The following is a 19,692-nucleotide window of genomic DNA, read 5'->3' on the forward strand; positions in this document are numbered from 1 at the left end:
TCAGGTTGCCTTACAACCCTCTCACTACGACGAGGCACTGTCGGTGGTTGTGTATCATGTATGACACGTGTTGTAGTCTCTTGTGGTACTTCATCTTGTACTGTTGGTACTAAAGTAGACATGTTCTCTCTATGTTCTTCTAGAACAATTTTGCTACTGGGCTTGTAGTTCATTATATAGTCTTCTTCTAAAAACTGGACATTAGTGCTAACAATGACCTTCTGGTCTTTAGGACTATAAAATAAACCACCTTTCATTCCTCTGGGATAACCCACAAACATGCTCACTTCTGTACGAGATTCTTGTTGGTGCAATTTCTAGTAGGTCAAGGTTGACCTAGTTGACCAAGCGTAAACCTTGGTCATGGTTTCGATGTTTGACAATACAGAAAGACATGTAGACATGGACAATGCAGGTGCAGTTGTCCATGCGGAGAGATACTGATCAGGGTCTGATCAGGTTGAATGAAGAAGAGTCAAGTAGGTCAAGGTTGACCGGATACTTGACTGGAAAGTCCTGGTGAGTGAAGCCAGGCAGACGGAAAAGTCCTGGTGAGTGAAGCCAGGCAGATTGGAAATCCTGGTGAGTGAAGCCAGGTGAAAACCCTAGTGAGTGAAGCTAGGTGAAAGTGAAAGTCCCGGTGAGTGAAGCCAGGCAGTGGGAAAGTCCTGGTGAGTGAAGCCAGGCAGTTGGTGAAAGTCCTGGTGAGTGAAGCCAGGCAGTGGGAAAGTCCTGGTGAGTGAAGCCAGGCAGTTGTGAAAGTCCTGGTGAGTGAAGCCAAGCAGTTGGAAAGTCCTGGTGAGTGAAACCAGGCAAGGGAAATCCAGATGGGTCAAGATTGACCAGACATCTGGTGAAAAGTCCAAGCAGAGAGCTTGGCACGGGAAAAGTCCAAGTATGGAGACTTGGCACGGAGAAGTCCAAGTATGGAAACTTGGCACGGGAGGTCAGAGAGGGCTCGGTTGCTCGTTCTCTGGACCGGACGTGGAAGTTGGAGAGGGCTCGGTAGCTCGTTCTCCAGACTAGGTCAGAGAGGGCTCGGTAGCTCGTTCTCTAGACCAGGCGTTAGGGTTTAGAGCTGGGAAGCTCTAACCTAGCCATTGGATCGGTCGGCAGACCGATCCAGTGATACTGTGGTTTCTTAATCGGTCTGGAGACCGATCAGAAAGCGATCAGTGTGCCTCTGTAAGCTTACTGATCGGTCTGGGGACCGATCAACATGAAGCCTGATCGGTCCCCGGGACCGATCAGGGTACGCACAGAGAGTTGGGAAACTCTCTGTGAAGCATTCTGATCGGTCTAGGGACCGATCAGCATAGATCCTGATCGGTCCCCATGACCAATCAGAAGCACCCTGGACCGATCAGGGTGGAGCCTGATCGGTCCAGGCCTAGCCATTGTGACTCAACGGCTAGGCTATTTGGGCTTCTGTGTTCTGGCCTTTTTGCCTTGCAGGTTCGCAGGTTGGCTCAGGATATCAGAGGTTATAAAAGGATCGAGAGGCACTACAGAACTTCTTCTACTTCTTCCTCTTCTTCCTACTGACTGCTGAAGTATTTTCTGCTTGAGCTTTGTTGAGCTCTTCTTCGCTGAAGCTTCGCGTGAGCTTCCTCGACTTCTTCGACGGACAGTTGGTGCTGGGGTTGGATTCCCGTGAAGTTGCTGCTTCATCCAGTCGACAAGAAGGCAAGCTAGGGTTATTACATTTTTGTATTGTACTTAGTTTCCTGCTGTATTCTTGTACTCCTGTTTATCTTGCTGTTGCAAGACATTGTGGCGAGGTTTCTCCACCCAGAAGGAGTGATTATTAGCCGGGTTTCTGGGGTCTCATCCACCGACGGATTGATAGACTTCGTCCACCTTACGGACACGCCGAGGAGTAGGAGTTTCATCTCCGAACCTCGTTACATCGACGAGTTTGAGGTTTGCTATTCTCCGTTGTCGTTTCTATTATTTATTTCCGCTGCGCTAACCTTGATTTGTAGAAAGAAACGAACGATTTGGGGCGGCTATTCACACCCCCCCTCTCTAGCCGCGTCCATCGATCTTAACAATTCTAACTTATCAGCATCTGGATTTAGCACATGTGCTGGACTACCCCAAATCTGAATATGTCTTAGACTAGGCTTTCGCCCATTCCACAATTCTGTGGAAGTAGAGGATACTAATTTAGAAGGTACTAAGTTCAGAATGTGCACTGTCGTTTCCAGAGCGTATCCCCAAAACGAATTTGGTAATTCTGAATAACTCATCATCAATCTAACCATCTCCATAAGAGTCCTATTCCTTTATTCTGTCACACCATTCTGTTGGGGTGTACCAGGTGCAGATAACTGGGATTGAATCTCGACCTCTGATAAGTAATTCTTAAACTCTCCTAAGAGGTATCGCCACCACGATCAGACCATAGTGTCTTGATACTTTTACCAAGATGTTTCTCCACATCAGCCTTGTACTCTTTGAATTTATCAAAGCACTTAGACTTGCGGCGCATTAGGTAAATGAATCCGTATCTTGAATAATCGTCTATAAAAGAGACAAAATATTTAAAACTACCTCTTTCCTGGATAGACATAGGACCACACAAATCAGAATGAACCAGTTCTAACGCTTCTTTGGCTCTATACCCCTTGACCTTAAAAGGTCTCTTGGTTATTTTATCTTTCAAGCAGGATTCACATGTTGGAAAGTTTTCCAACTCTAATGAACCCAAGAGTACTCCATTGGCTACAAGCCTTTGAATCTTACTTAAGTTAATATGACCAAGCCTTAGATGCCAAAGATACGTTTGGTTCATTTCTGAAGGTTCATTTCTCTTATTAGAGTTAGAAGATACGTTATTAATTTTCATATTTTACTTTTTGGGAGAAATTAGATTTAAAGTATATAAATTGTCAACCAATGCATCAGAACAGATAATCACCTTATTTCTCTTTATAACCACATTGTTACTAAAAAAAACAGAATATCCATCCAAATACAGTTTAGAAACTGAAATTAAATTCTTTCTAAAACTGGGTACATAAAGATAATTTCTTAAAATCAAATTTATATTCCTATCAAAAGATAAGTAAACGTCTCCCACTGCAACAGCCGCCACCTTAGTAGCATTGCCCATGTAGACGGTTATCTCTCCTTCAAATAGTCATCGAGTTTCTTGGAACCCCTGCAAAGAATTGCAGACATGATCAGTGGCTTCCGTATCTACACACCAGGTGCTGGTAGATAACACCGCTAAACATGTTTCAACTACTAGAGCATGAGATATACCTTTATTGTTCTGATTCCTACGAGGGCAGTCCATCTTCCAATGTCCTGACTGCTTGCAGATGAAGCACTTGCCTTTCGGCTTCTTCATTCCAGCTTTTTGTCTTGTGCCCTGAGATTTATTCACTCTCTTTGCTGAAAAGACCTGTTTCTTCTTCTTCTTGCCTTTCGACTTAGAAGAAGAATCATTTTCAGCATAGTGAATTTGAGAACTGTGACGAAATATACCTTCTGCTGCCTATAGTTCTGTCAGAAGTTCCGCCAACGTATACTCTCTTTTGTTCATGTTATAGTTCAGGCGGAACTGCTCAAAACTTCTGGGTAGCTTTTGGAGAATTATATCGACCTAGGTTTCCCCATCGATTTCTCCTCCAAGGACTTGTATTTCATTTAGATAAGTCATCATTTTGAGGATATGATCCCTTACAGGTGTCCCCTCAGACATGGTGGCTGTCATTAACTTTCTCATTGCCTCTTGCCTAGCAATTCGACTCTGGTGCCCAAAGAGTTCTTTGAGATTGTTCATTATATCATAAGCGGTTGATAAATCTTGATGCTGATGTTGCAATACATTTGACATTGAAGCCAAAATGTAACACCGCGCCATCTCATCTGCTTTTACCCATTTCTTATGATACTCAATCTTCTCTGGGGTAGAGTCACCGTTAGGTGCATCAGGGCAAGCCTCGGTCAGTACAAACTTATAGCTTTCAGCAGTTAAGATAATATCCAGGTTCCTTTTCCAATCTATATAATTGGGACCAGTAAGTTTGTTTTCTTTCAGTATAATGGTCAGTGGGTTGAAAGTCATCCTAAGAATCACAAAAATAAACTTTGGTCAAGACTCTAAATTTAAAATAATATTGATTCCTCAAACAATACTATTTTAAATTAACCAACACCTCAAATCACCGTGAATTTTGCATGCCGCGATAGTGTGAACGTATACAAAATCAAACATTTGTAAGAGGAGGTTTTACCCATTAATTTTATTCTTGTCAACCTAACTTTATGACAAATAAAATTAATAGTTGGTTTTTCTTCGGTCACACTAATAATAGCAGTGACTCCGATGGGGAGGATACTATTAGATGTGCCTAAGTGTATACCATTACTTAACACTTAGTCCATTAATAAGATTGTGCCCCTTCCGATGGGGAAGATCACACGCTCTTAATTAATTTCCTATAGTTATCCAAAATAGAAGTTTGATCTAGTGATCCTCAAAGAAACTCATCCGATATGGAGGAAGGCACTCAGAGCCAACGCGTAAGTTTGTTTGCATCACTTACAAACCAGTAATGGAGACTGTGGAATTTATTAAAATTCCTCTCCCACTTAATTATTTAAAATTGAGGATTTTAACCTATGCTAGCATATCACATGCACATAAACATCACAGTAAATAAAAGAAATAAAATTAGAAATTAATTTTCCAACTATTATGACCTTTTTCCATCACTGTCTTCAATATGCTCCAACCATAGCTGCTGTCATCTTTAGCCACCGCCATCGGGTCAAGTTGTCACATCTATCTTGCTTCTTATTCCACTGCGCCTCTGGTCCTCCAATAGCACCACGCCTTGTAAAGATACGATCCGTGACAAATATATAATTTTACATATATCGATCCTATATTCCATAAAGGAATGTACATGTATTCTAGATTGAACAAAAAATAAAATTCTAAAAATAATACAGCTCCTGCTGTATTTGTTACATACAATCATGCATACAAAATAATGCCCTTGACATGTCCAAGGGTCCAATCACACTCAATATCTAAATGTTATAATAGTTGGAGTCTGCAATCACAAAGTTAGCACATCCTATTATTATCCTGCCAAAATTATGTATGACATGTGCATAATTAATTTGAAAACCAAAACACACAGAGGCAAACCCTAGCTCTGATACCAATTGTTGGTTAGTCCTAGGAAAACGTACCAGTTCCACTGTACAAAAAATTTTGTACAAGTGTCGAACCTTTCCTTAAATAATCTATTGTATTCTTTAGAAGTTAAATTAGGAACCGCAGACGGAACTTAACATCATTGATTCCAAATTTAACTTATCTGTTCTTGATGGTTTAGATTTAGATCGCAAGCGGAACTTAACACTATTGATCCAATTCTACCTATGTTATTAATTCCATTAAATATTAATTTCCAAAATTAGTTTCTAGGACTGCATGGTGAGGCACATGACCTTCTTGGATATGGGAGCAACCACCACCGCCTAGACAAAGTCTTTTAAGAAAAACTAATATTTAATTTCCTTAATTAACTCTAGATTTAACTAAAAAGAACAATCGAATCACTAATTCGAAAAGAGAGCTATTTTTCCCACCCCTTCTGGCACATCCCTTCCCAGCCTCCACTCCAAAAATTACATTTATTGTAACGACCCAATTTTCCTCATTAGGAGTTTTAAAAGTTCTTAAAAATATTTAGAAATGCTATAGAAATATTCTAGAGATTTTTAGAACATTTTAGAGTATTTTTATGTAATTTTTAGAGTTCGTTTAGTATTTTTACCAAGAGGAAGAAGTTTTAGAAAAAAAAAAGAAAAAGGTGTTGAAGCCGGGTTTTGAACCCAAGACCTCAGACCCGAACCAGGTTTTAACCGAACTCAGCCAACCATCCGGTCTGCGAGAGCTTTGTTAATCAAATAGGAAAAGAATTACAATTAAGCAGTAGTTAGAAACCTTTAAAATAAAAGGGGAATAAAAGGTTGCGGCAGGATTCGAACCCGTGACTCCAATCACGAGCCAAGCCGTGGCTAACCAAGTGTGCTACGGATGTTTTGTAAACAAATTTACAATGACTAGGTCTTAAACCATAACAGAAACGCTAGGCTATAAGAGAGATAAGTTGATATTGGTTTTTGCCGAACCCTAATCCCTCTCTTCCCTCCTCTCATGCGGCGTCGGTTCTCTCTCGGGCGAAGACGAAGCCGAGCTAGGTTTTCCTCCCTCCGACGGCCGGTGAAGACTTCCTTTCGGTGAACCATTGGTGATTTCGATCCTCTTGTTGAGGTGAGCTCGGAGGGACGAGGAAGAGGCCGGGAAGCTCAAGCTCCTCCAAACCCTAGAACCTCCTTCTCGGCTGTAAGTCCAAGAAAAACCTAAGGTAAGTCGCTTACTCACCTGCAGTAAGAGTGGTTCCAAATTCGATTGATGTTTCCTAGTGTCTTTTGATTTGTGAAGCATGTTGTGAACTCGCTGCCATGTTGCTACCGTGAGTTCTTGTAGGAGGTTGAGATAGGGTTTTGTTTTCACTGAATCGTAGTGGTTTTGTTTGCGTTCAATTTGATGATGATTTTTGGTTTCTTACGAGCCAGCTGTGATTTTCGTGGATAGATTTAGTAGGCAGTGAGTTGATTTCAATATAGTTAAATGCTCCTTGTGAGGTCTTGGGAATTTCTTGCAGTGTCTCTATTTTTCCATAGCAGGTATTGACTTAGGTGCTTAATTCAGTTTTGGTCTACCTTTGTGTTACATGTTTTTACTGCTAAACGTAGAGTTCCTCTAAATTATGAAAATGAGCATGATTAAGAGGTGAATGGGGATAAGATCCTTAAGCAAAGGTTCTATACTAGAAATGTTCATGTTTAATTGCAAGTAGGATATGTGCAGAATACGTTCATTGCCTAGGGATGTATGAATGGAATGTGCTATATGATGAACAAGAACTGCCCATTAATCCTATACTAGTTTTAGAGCTTGCATTGCAAATATTTGATTGTTAGCTTAGCAGATTTTGAATTGTTAGCATTATAGACTTTGAATTGTTAGTGATACGGTTAGTGATGGAGGGGCCCAAGAGAAAAGGATTAGAAAAGTCCAGGCTATGTGGCGGTCAAAAGTTACGAGGAGGTGGCGGTCAATAGTCATGGCGACTTGGCGGTCAAAAAGGCAGGCTGACAGGGCAGTCAGGGCTCAGCATAGGCAGAAGCGGGTTGGGATCGGTAGAGCTGAGAGGAGTCAGCTCGATCCACAGGCCTGCAGTAGAGGGCCCGGAAATACAGGGCACATAGGCCGGTCAGGGTCGGCAGAGCTGAGCGGAGTCAGCCCGAGCTACAGACCTGCGGTGAAGGGCCAGGAAGTACAAAGTGCAGGAAGCAAGTCGAGGTCGGTAGAGCTAAGCAGAGGCCAAGAACTGGAAGTATAAGCCAACGGGCCGGGAGCGGCAGAGCTGATCAGAAGCAGCCCGAGCTACAGATCTGCGGTGGAGGGCCAGGAAGTACAAAGTGCAGGACGCAAGTCGAGGTCGGCAGAGCTGAGCAGAGGCAGCCCGAGCTACAGACCTGCGGTGAAGGGCCAGGAAGTACAAAGTGCAGGACGCAAGTCGAGGTCGGTAGAGCTAAGCAGAGGCCAAGAACTGGAAGTATAAGCCAACGGGCCGGGAGCGGCAGAGCTGATCAGAAGCAGCCCGAGCTACAGACCTGCGGTTGAGGGCCAGAAAGTACAAAGCGCAAGATGCAGGGTGAAGATCAGCGTAGCTAGGTCTAGACAGTTAGGGCTGCAGGTTTGCGAGTTGGAGGCCTGGAAGTGCGAACCACTGGTGCAGGCTGGTGCGCAGACACAATGAATCGGAGGAGCTAAGTGATAAGGGAACGGAGAATCTCAACGGCCTGTCAGGGGTAATCATTACATACCAACAATGCGGGTGAAGGCGAAGGTTCCTGAAACGAAAAGATGCCCTCATAGCCAGTAGTAGCCTGCCAGCTGTCCCTCATTACAGGACAAAACCCAAGTGCGAAGGCGGAGGTTCCTAACAGAAAGATGCTCTCACAACAAATAGCAACGCGACAGGTGTCCTGGACTAGCGGACAAAGCCGGGCGTCTAACGTTTTCTGACAGGAGGGCAGATTCTGGCAGGAGGACGCATAAAAGGGGAGAAATCCCTCGTACGCAGGTACGCGCACACACTCTCTCTCGTCACTTTTTTCCACAACTATTTTTTCCTTCTGCTTTTCTCTGTTCTTTCTGGGGAAAAAGGACCTGACTTGAGCGTCGGAGGGCCTGATCCGGGGACTTTTTCCCTGGGTTTCGGTCTCTAACGTGAAGGGGAGATCGTCTGAGTGTGCGCAGGGGTCCTGTAGCGGCGTCAGCCACCCGTGGGGAGCCTGCATCACCCGCGACTTCCCGTCAACGCCCAGTCCACCGCGACCGGCCTCTGTCCGACTCAGCCTCCGGACGGGATCAGTTAGCACTACAGTTTTTGATTGTTTAGCATTTTAGATTTTGATTTATTTTAGCATTTCAGTTTTTGAGTTGTCTAGCATTTGTAGATCTTGAATTGTTTAGCATAGCAGTTTTGATCCATTGGTCGAGTAGTGAAGTTTCAATTTCAGAATTTCTTTTTGTTGTATTTGAGCGTGAGGTCTAGATATGTTTCCTTGCTACATTCATTCAAGTGTACAGATTTAAGTCTCTTTATTCTAGCATGCGGTTTGATTTCTTTTGTCACCGTACCAAGCTTGAATTCTTTCATATATTAATAGTGCAGTTTTTGTTAAGTATCCTAGTGCATATCTTGTTAAGTATTATGTACTTTGAGTTTAAGAAAAGTATAAGAAAGATAAAGAAAAAGAAAGAAAAGGCCAAGGACTTAAGTAGATCCCAAAGTCAAGACTTTAGGGATTTTGGCACACAAGGTGCTAAAGAAAATGTCGAGGCATTATATAGAAGTATTAAAAGATAACAAGTATTTTACTTTTATCAGTGGCACTATGCTGGACTCTCAGTTGTCCTTGGGTTGGGCTCCCATAGTCGTCCCTAGGTTTAGATAACCTAGTAGTAACGGCTCGGCCGACGGTCGACGACCATAGGGTCGCCAAATGGGCCGCCAAATGGGTCGGGTCGTTACAAAAGTAAAAGCACAGTTGTCGGGCCCAAGAGAAGTTGATTACTATTTTGAAGTATTATAAGTATAAGTTTTTTTTTGAACAAGTAAAACAAGTTTTACATAACTATAAAGTATTAAAGGATGAGTTTAGAACAGATGAATTAAGTTTCATTTTGTTTTAAAATCAGCAAGTTGAGTTTTCTTTTATGCTAGCATGTTATTTAGATTAGTTTACTGTTCTTTGCTATTAGAAGAGCATGAGTAGCTTTACATGTTTAGCACTTCAGTATGTTTGTTTATTTACTAGTAGATGAGCATGAGTAGTTTTCCTTTTGAGCATTCAGTTTTAGTTTTCAGTATATTCACATGCATATCGAGTTTTTGTGAGTTAAATAGCGCTTACTAAGCAAATTTTGCTTATAGATTGCACTTCCTCTTACTGCAGATACAGGAAAGGAAAAGATATAGAAAGGAAGGCGACAAGGAGGTGTTCGAAGGATGTGTGATGCCAGGACTATGGAAGCCTTGGGACTAGGAAAGAAGTTTTAATTTTAGTTTCCGCATTTTAGTTATTGTAAACATTTGAGTTGTATTTTAAGTTCATGTCATTTGAGATTATTATGTTTAGATTGCATGTAGGATGAGTTCAGTTTAGTAAGTAGATATTTGCATGTTTGATACTTATTTAACTGCGTGGTTGTGTGATAAATGTTCCAGCCGCCTGTGGCTGATGTATACTATGCTTGTATCATGGTTTATGGTCACCGGTACAAGGGAGACTCTGCCGAAATTTTTCGGTAGGGTTTCCATGTGATTTTTAATCATACCGGTTAAGTAGAGTTAGTAGTTAAGTGTAACGCCCGAAAATTCTCAAAACTATTTTAGAATTATCCTATGACTTTTCTGGAATTTTTAGATATTTTTCCGGAATGTTCCGAGTATCGGAAGTAGCAAAAATAATTAGAACCGTAAAATAGCTTAGGCGGGAATCGAACCCGAGACCTATGGTTTACAGATAAGATTAGTAACCCGTGAACCCAGCAGGGTCGTGCTGAAAGAAAGGAGAACCAAATATATTTATATTAGAGTTGGGTTCATTAAACCACTTAATATAAATAATAAACTGAAGTTGGAGTTGGGTTATTATTATTTTGGTTCGGCACCTTCTCCTCTCAAACCCTCACGCCGGCGCCCCTCTTCTTCTCCTCTTCCTCACGCACGGCACACCAAGCCCAAGGTCCATCGGTTCACCTTCCGGCGACGACTCCAACACGAAAGAGGTTCTTCTCCGCGAGAGGAACGCGAAGACGGGATCGGATCGTCGAGAGGATCACCTCCACCGGAACTCTAGCGAATAGAATCGTAAGAAATTACGATCAAGAGGTAAGAAACCCCTCACCTGCGGTATAATAGCTCCGGTTGGTTTCCTACGCATTAGTTTTAGCTATATGCAGGTTTTTCGGCACATAGGGTGTGTTTAAACCCCCCCCCCCCCTCGAGGATTAGGGATGTAGTTGAGCACCTCTAGACGGGCCGGACACGTTGTTCTCCTTTAGTTGGAGATTCTAGACGTTGTCGGGTGCCTAGAGGTGATCTCCCTATTAGAGGAGAGAGTTGGAGCACACCAAGTGTTCGGTAAAATGTTAGGATAGCTAAATACCACCTCAGTTATGTTTAAAAGCTCAGTTAAATGCATTAGGGGCATTTAAACCAGCACATTAGCTTAGTGTAGTTTTATGGGACTACGGTCCAATGGGTGGGCTCCCACAGTCGCCTCTAGGTTCAGATAACCTAGCTCTAGGTTCAGATAACCTAGAAATAGCATGTTATATCAGTTAGCTATAGATATCAGTATTTTATTTGCAGTGACACTGTACTGGATTAGATATCCATTGGGTTGGACTCCCACAGTCGTCCCTAGGTTCAGATAGCCTAGACAACCCTGCTAAATTTGGGACTTGCAACCTCGGGTCTAGTAGGGATGCGCGCACAGCAAGTACAGTTGCCGGGCCCAACAGCATGTTTAGTATTTTCACCTATTATGTATTAGATTTCAAAACTCAAAATCAATTGTGCTAGTTGAGTTTGTTTCCAGTTACAGATTTAGTTTCAGTTAGTTTAGCCTATACTCAGTTCAGTGTTTATTTGGTTGCTTTGCCATGATTCAGTGCTTATGCCATGCTTATGTGTTATGCTTTATGATTTCAGTATACCATGACTTAGCAAGTTCAGTGCATATTTTCAAATAGCATGCTTCAAAAACCATATTGCACCGAATGCATGTTTTTGTGAGGTAGATGGTTTCTTACTAAGCTTGTTAGCTTACAGATACTACTTTTCTTATACTGCAGATAAAGGTAAAGGAAAAGTGGACTAGCAGAGGAAGCTGGAGGGCAATGCAGATCAAGATGTGTGTGTGTGGAACTGGAAATGAAAGATCTTAGGGATCTAACAAGCTTTAAATTACGCATTTGAACTCTTTAGTAATTTCAATTCAGCATATTAACTTTAGTATTTCCATGTTTGACATGAGTTAACGAACCATGCTTTAGATTATGCTTAAAATGTTAAATATATGATGTTAGAATGTTAGTATTTGCATGCTAGAGTGTTCTCATGTATCTAGAACTGGTGTATGCGATTTTTGGCACGAATCAGTGCTGGAAATCAGAAACTCTGATTTCGTTTCAGACTTTCAGAACCTGGATCGGTCAGCAGACCGATCCAGTGCCATTCCTCTTCCTGGATCGGTCAGCCGATCGATCTCGGACGAAATCTGCAGTCCCTGATCGGTCGGCCGACCGATAAGTGAGCCACTGATCGGTCGGCCGACCGATCAGTGAGCCACTGATCGGTCTCACCGACCGATCAGTGAGCAGCTGGATCGGTCGGCAGACCAATCCAGCCAGTGTTAGCGTGGGTGTCAGTAGATCGGTCCGCCGACCGATCCAGAGACTTCTACCGTGCCAGTATCAAGCTGGATCGATCCCGTGATCGATCCGACAGCCCAATCGATCTGTGGATCGATTGAAATGCCTGAGTACAGCTAACAGGTCATTCGGGAGGCATAGGTTGTCTCCCCTAGCAAGTGTACAACTCCTAGGTACACCCAGAGCATTATGTTTTGATCAGTTTAGTAGAAATTTTTTTAATTAGCCCAGCCTTCCGCACAGCATAGTTTAGTATTATTGTGACGATTCGCCTTACAGCCTAGCAGTAGAAGGCGGGTCGTTACAGAGTGGTATCAGAGCAGTGTTCCATACTTCCTACACACACATCAGCATTGTACCTGCAGCTTCCAAGTAAGAACACCTCTACTTTATTTATGCTTCTTGTTTATTATTACAGTTCATGTTTATATACCTACTGCTTGTTAGTATGTGATAGTTTAAAACATGATATCAGTAGTTAGATAACTGTGATAGTGTTAGTTATACCTATGTTCTCTATGTCTTTAGAAATGGCACGAGGACGCCCAGCTAGGAGGGCACTAGCTACTGAGCCCCAGCAAGAGGCTTACAGCACTAGTGGCTCAGTTGCAGAAGCAGCTTGTTGAACAAGAACAGGAGATAGCCACCTTAAAGGCTAATCAGCAGAATACCCCACGTCACCCCGGAACCAAACGGCGACTCCAGAAGTCTTAGAGGTTCCACCAGCTCAGCCTACAGCACCAGTAGCCCCAGCACCAGAGGCAAAGAGAGAAGCCAAGAAAGAAGCCTATCGATCCGGTGGCGGTGGTCAAGCCGGAGAACTTCTCAGGCACTAGTGAACCATGGGATGCCCAAGCATGGTTCAAAACACTGGAAAGCACGATGGAGCTTCGACTGGCCGTAACACGAGAAGGTGAAGTGTGCCTCCTTCCGCCTGACAGAGACGCACGCATATGGTGGGAAAGAATCGAACGAAGCGCCCAGTGAACCGGATGACATGGGGTGACTTTGAGAAGGAATTCTTTGAGAGTTCTTTCATATGCGGGTTACAAACCGCCACTATGACGAGTTCACCGAGTTTCGTGGGCAACCTCTCGATTGAGGAAGCCGTGAAGAAATTCAACAGTTGGCTCGTCTATGCCCAGAAGCACGGAAAAGGAATGGACCAGTTGATGCTCAAGATGCCGAGGCCGAGATAGCGGTGAACGTGGCGGGTGGCATACATAGGCCACAAACCACGAGGAGTTAGTGAGCGGTGCCTTGACCACAGAACATTACATAAAGCAGCAGAGCAAGTCTCCTCGAGTCCATGGGCCAAGGAAACTCTCACACTCAAAAACAGCAAGGCCACAGCTCTAACTGGAAAGGGAACTCCAACAGCGCAAATCGGGAGTGACTCAAAGGAGGACCATCTAGCAAGCGACCCAGTTATCCAAAGTGTGCCACTTGTGGGAGATTCCACCGGGGTTGTCGCAATGGCACACGAGGATGCTTTGAATGTGGACAAGAAGGGCACATGGCCAAGCAAAGGCCGAACAAGACCGGTCTTCCTCACCACAGCAGATCCAGATGCAGCCACCATTACATCGAGATGCAGTCGCTCTAGAAGGTCCACTCATCACCGGGTACGATTAGAAGCCCCTCATGGCGAACGCGAGGATCTACTCACTCACCGGAGAGGACGTAGCAAATGCCTCGACAGTCGTCACAGTCAGATTAGCATTTATAGTGCTACTGCTCTATTTGATACTAGGGCAACCCATTCATATATAGCCGGATGTTCTCCGAGAAATTAGAAACCCGAGTACTCGGTGGTCGGTTTTCGACGGCACTACCTTCAGAAGAGGTCATGGCATCGACGCACTGGCTCAGAGCACATTATAGCAGACCGGGAACTCTTTTGTGATCCGATCCTGCTGGAAATGATCGACTACGACGTCATCCTTGGAATGGACTTCCTGATCAGATACGGTGCTTCCATAGAGTGCCGAAATAGAAAGTCGTAACCGAAGCACTATTCGAGTACATCGGAGAACCAAAGAGAAAAGCCGGAAAATTTCTCTCATATGAAGGCACGAAGTTGATGGATTCGGGATGTACGGGTACCTAGCACAAGTAGTCACTACAGACGAGGACCAACAACAGAGGTCCGAGTCGATGTGACTACCAGATCTTCCGAAGAGTTACGTGCCTAGCACCAGCCGGAGATTGAATTTGAGATAGAGCTCTTCCCCAGACCAATCCTATTTCCAAAGCGCCCTACCGCATGGCTCCAGAAGAACTGAAGAGCAACTACAAGAGCTACTTGACAAGGGCTTCATACGCCCTAGTCACTCACCATGGGAGCACTGTTCGTGAAGAAGAAGGATGGAAGCATGCGCTATGTATAGACTACGAGCACCGAATCGGTCACGATCAAGAATGTATCCTCTTCCCGAATAGATGACACTGCTCGACCGCTAAAAGGAGCAGTGTTCTCTAAGATTGACCTCAGATCGGGATATCACCAAGTCGAGTCAAGGAGGGTGATATACCAAAGACATTCAGGACCAGACACGGACATTACGAGTTCGTAGTCATGCCTTTGGCGTGACAAATGCTCCAACTACATTCATGGATCTCATGAACAGGTATTCAGGGAGTATTTAGATAAGTTTGTGATCGTGTTTATCGATGACATTCTTATCTACTCAGGAACTCAGGAAGAACACTCAGAGCACCTGAAACTAGTATTGCAGACCCTTCAGCAGAACCAACTATACGCCAAGTTCACGAAATGTGAGTTTTGGCTAAATCAGGTGTCCTTCCTGGGTCACGTCATCTCAAAGGATGGTATTATGGTAGATCCCAGCAAGATAGAAGCAGTGAGTAACTGGAGGAGACCTAAGAACGCCAGCGAGATCAGGAGCTTTCTGGGATTAGCAGGATATTACAGAAAGTTTGTAGAGGACTTCTCCAGAATAGCCTCCCCACTGACAGCTCTCACCAGGAAGAACAAGAAATTTCAGTGGACAGAGGACTGCGAGAACAGCTTCAGCGAACTCGAGGGGAGATTGACTAGTGCACCTATTCTGACACTGCCAGAAAATACAGACAGCTTCGATATATATAGTGACGCCTCTAAATTGGGATTAGGAGCAGTGCTTATGCAAGATGGCAAGGTAATCGCCTATGCCTCCAGACAGCTCAAGGATTATGAGAAGAACTACCCTACTCATGATCTTGAGCTTGCAGCAGTAGTGTTCACTCTCAAAATTTGGAGACATTACTTGTATGGAGCTCAGTGCAGAGTGTATACAGATCATCAGAGTCTGAAGTACTTCTTCACTCAGAAGGATCTGAATATGCGACAGCGCAGGTGGCTAGAGCTGGTCAAAGATTATGACATAGACATCCTCTACCACCCAGGGAAAGCCAATAGGGTAGCAGATGCACTTAGCAGAAAATCCAGCGCTACCTTATTATCTCTAGCAGCCATGTCACCACCCCTACAGAAGGAGATCGTGGATTTTGGTCTCGAACTCATTGTCGGACAGCTCTTTACTATGACCTTAGAGTCTACCTTGCTTGGTGATATTCAGTCAGCTCAGGATCAGGACCCTGAAATTCAGAAAATCAAACAAGGGCTAACAGAATCAGAAAGTAGAGAATTCAGAGTGTCCGATAGCAGGGTGTTGTATTTTGGTGACAGACTCTGTGTTCCAGATCAGGAGGAGCTACGGAGACAGATTTTAGATGAGGCTCACAGGACTCCCTATGTGATGCATCCAGGCTCCACTAAAATGTATCAAGACCTGAAGAAACGTTTTTGGTGGCCCGGGATGAAGCGAGACATCGCTAGATATGTTAGCATCTGCCTCACCTGTCAGAGGGTCAAGGCAGAACATCAGCGACCAGGAGGAGTTCTGTAGTCTATACAGATTCCAGAATGGAAGTGGGAGGATATCTCTATGGACTTCATAGTGGGACTACCCAGAACCACGAATGGTTTTGATGCCATCTGGGTAATAGTCGACAGGTTGACTAAATCAGCCCACTTTTTAGCTATCAAGATATCCTACTCCATGGAGAAGCTAGCTCAGTTGTATCTCCAGGAGATCGTCAGACTACATGGAGTCCCACGAACCATCATTTTGCAGAGACAAGAGATTCACATCACACTTACGGGAGTGTACAATCGATTCGGTACGAATTGAAATTCGATGCACCTTCCATCCTCAGACGGATGGTCGAAGATATGCTCCGAGATATGCCTAGACGTTCCCTAGACTTGGGAAGTTGGTGCAAATATCCGAGTTTAGTAGAATTTGCATACAACAACTATCGTGCCACCATCGGCATGGCACCTTATGAGGCACTCTATGGGCGGAGGTGATCACCAACTGCTGGTAGAGTGGTGAATGAAGGAACTAGAGCTCAGATGATCTAGTGGCGGACACCACAATGCCCATACAGATTCGCCAGAGGATAGAGACAAGACAGAGCCGTCGGAAGAGCTATGCCGATACACGCAGACTCCTAGAGTTTTCAATTGGGGATACGTTTTCCTTAGAGTAGCTTCTATGAAGGGAGTCATGCGTTTTGGGAAGAAGGGCAAGCTAGCTCCCGATATGTGGGACCATACCTTATCACGAAGAGTGGGCAAGGTAGCATACGAGCTAGAGCTACCCTCGGAGATGTCACCGTCCACAACGTATTTCATGTCTCCATGTCGAAGAAGCATATCCCAGACGCCACCCAAGTGATTGAGCCCCGGTACAGTCCGTGATGATCTCAATGATGATCAAGGCCTATTCGGATAATAGACCGAGCAAGAAAGAAATTACGGAACAAGGAAGTACCATTAGTCAAAGTCACCGGCAAAATCACAGCACCAGAGGCGACTTGGGAGACAGAGGCCAACATGAGATATCCAGACTGTTCTAAGTTCGAGGACGAACTTTTATAAGGTATGGGATTGTAACGAAAATTCTCAAAACTATTTTAGAATTATCCTATGACTTTCTGGAATTTTTAGATATTTTTCCGAATGTTAGAGTATCGAAGTAGCAAAAATAATTAGAACCGTAAAATAGCTTAAGCGGAATCAACCCGAGACCTATGGTTTACAGATAAGATTAGTAACCGGTGAACCCAGCAGGGCCGTGCTGAAAGAAAGGAGAACCAAATATATTTATATTAGAGTTGGGTTCATTAAACCACTTAATATAAATAATAAACTGAAGTTGGAGTTGGGTTATTATTATTTTGGTTCGGCACCTTATCCTCTCAAACCCTCACGCCGGCGCCCCTCTTCTTCTCCTCTTCCTCACGCACGGCACACCAAGCCCAAGGTCCATCGGTTCACCTTCCGGCGACGACTCCAACACGAAAGAGGTTCTTCTCCGCGAGAGGAACGCGAAGACGGGATCGGATCGTCGAGAGGATCACCTCCACCGGAACTCTAGCGAATAGAATCGTAAGAAATTACGATCAAGAGGTAAGAAACCCCTCACCTGCGGTATAATAGCTCCGGTTGGTTTCCTACGCATTAGTTTTAGCCATATGCAGGTTTTTCGGCACATAGGGTGTGTTTAAACCCCCCTCGAGGATTAGGGATGTAGTTGAGCACCTCTAGACGGGCCGGACACGTTGTTCTCCTTTAGTTGGAGATTCTAGACGCTGTCGGGTGCCTAGAGGTGATCTCCCTATTAGAGGAGAGAGTTGGAGCACACCAAGTGTTCGGTAAAATGTTAGGATAGCTAAATACCACCTCCGTTATGTTTAAAAGCTCAGTTAAATAGCACATTAGTTTAGTTCAGTTTTATGGGACTACGGTCCAATGGGTGGGCTCCCACAGTCGCCTCTAGGTTCAGATAACCTAGCTCTAGGTTCAGATAACCTAGAAACAGCAAGTTATATCAGTTAGCTATAGATATCAGTATTTTATTTTCAGTGGCACTGTACTGGATTAGATATCCATTGGGTTGGACTCCCACAGTCGTCCCTAACTTCAGATAGCCTAGACAACCCTGCTAAATTTGGGACTTGCAACCTCGGGTCTAGTAGGGATGCGCGCACAGCAAGTACAGTTGCCGGGCCCAACAACATGTTTAGTATCTTCACCTATTATGTATTAGATTTCAAAACTCAAAATCAATCATGCTGGTTGAGTTTGTTTCCAGTTACAGATCTAGTTTCAGTTAGTTTAGCCTATACTCAGTTCAGTGTTTATTTGGTTGCTTTGCCATGATTCAGTGCTTATGCCATGCTTATGTGTTATGCTTTATGATTTCAGTATACCATGACTTAGCAAGTTCAGTGCATATTTTCAAATAGCATGCTTTAAAAACCATATTGCACCGAATGCATGTTTTTGTGAGGTAGATGGTTTCTTACTAAGCTTGTTAGCTTACAGATCCTACTTTTCTTATACTGCAGATAAAGGTAAAGGAAAAGTGGACTAGTAGATGAAGCTGGGGGGGCAATGCAGATCAAGATGTGTGTGTGTGGAACTGGAAATGAAAGATCTTAGGGATCTAACAAGCTTTAAATTATGCATTTGAACTCTTTAGTAATTTCAATTCAGCATATTAACTTTAGTATTTCCATGTTTGACATGAGTTAACGAACCATGCTTTAGATTATGCTTAAAATGTTAAATATATGATGTTAGAATGTTAGTATTTGCATGCTAGAGTGTTCTCATGTATCTAGAACTGGTGTATGCGATTTTTGGCACGAATCAGTGCTGGAAATCAGGAACTCTGATTTCGTTTCAGACTTTCAGAACCTGGATCGGTCAGCAGACCGATCCAGTGCCATTCCTCTTCCTGGATCGGTCAGCCGACCGATCCAGATGGATACAGTAGCTACTGTATCTCCCAGGATCGGTCAGCCGACCGATCAGTGAGCCACTGATCGGTCTCACCGACCGATCAGTGAGCCACTGATCGGTCTCACCGACCGATCAGTGAGCAGCTGGATCGGTCGGCAGACCGATCCAGCCAGTGTTCGCGTGGGTGTCAGTAGATCGGTCCGCCGACCAATCAGAGACTTCTACCGTGCCAGTATCAAGCTAGATCGATCCCGTGATCGATCCGACAGCCCAATCGATCTGTGGATCGATTGAAATGCCTGAGTACAGCTAGCAGGTCATTCGGGAGGCATAGGTTGTCTCCCCTAGCAAGTGTACAACTCCTAGGTACACCCAGAGCATTATGTTTTGATCAGTTTAGTAGAAAAAATTTTAATTAGCCCAGCCTTCCGCACAGCATAGTTTAGTATTATTGTGACGATTCGCCTTACAGCCTAGTAGTAGAAGGCGGGTCGTTACATTAAGTAACGGTCACCTTAGGTAGTAGTAGCAGTAAGAAGGGTGGTCGTTACATTTATATCCTTTGTCATTTTTTTTTTTTTAAATTTTGTTTGTTTATTAACAAAAAAAATTGTTGGGCCGGGCCAATTTTTTTTAGTTTTATTTATTTTTTTATTGATTTTTAAAAAAAAAATTAATAAAAAAAAATGTTGGGGCGGTAAAAATTTATTTTAGCTTTGTTTATTTTTTTTATTAAATTTAGTTTTTTAACAAAAAAAAAACAAAACTAATAAAAAAAATATTGGGGGCGGCAAAAAAATTATATATTGGGGGTGTGAAAATAAAA

This window comes from Zingiber officinale, chromosome 8B, assembly GCF_018446385.1.
Source record: "Zingiber officinale cultivar Zhangliang chromosome 8B, Zo_v1.1, whole genome shotgun sequence".
Lineage (NCBI taxonomy): Eukaryota > Viridiplantae > Streptophyta > Magnoliopsida > Zingiberales > Zingiberaceae > Zingiber > Zingiber officinale.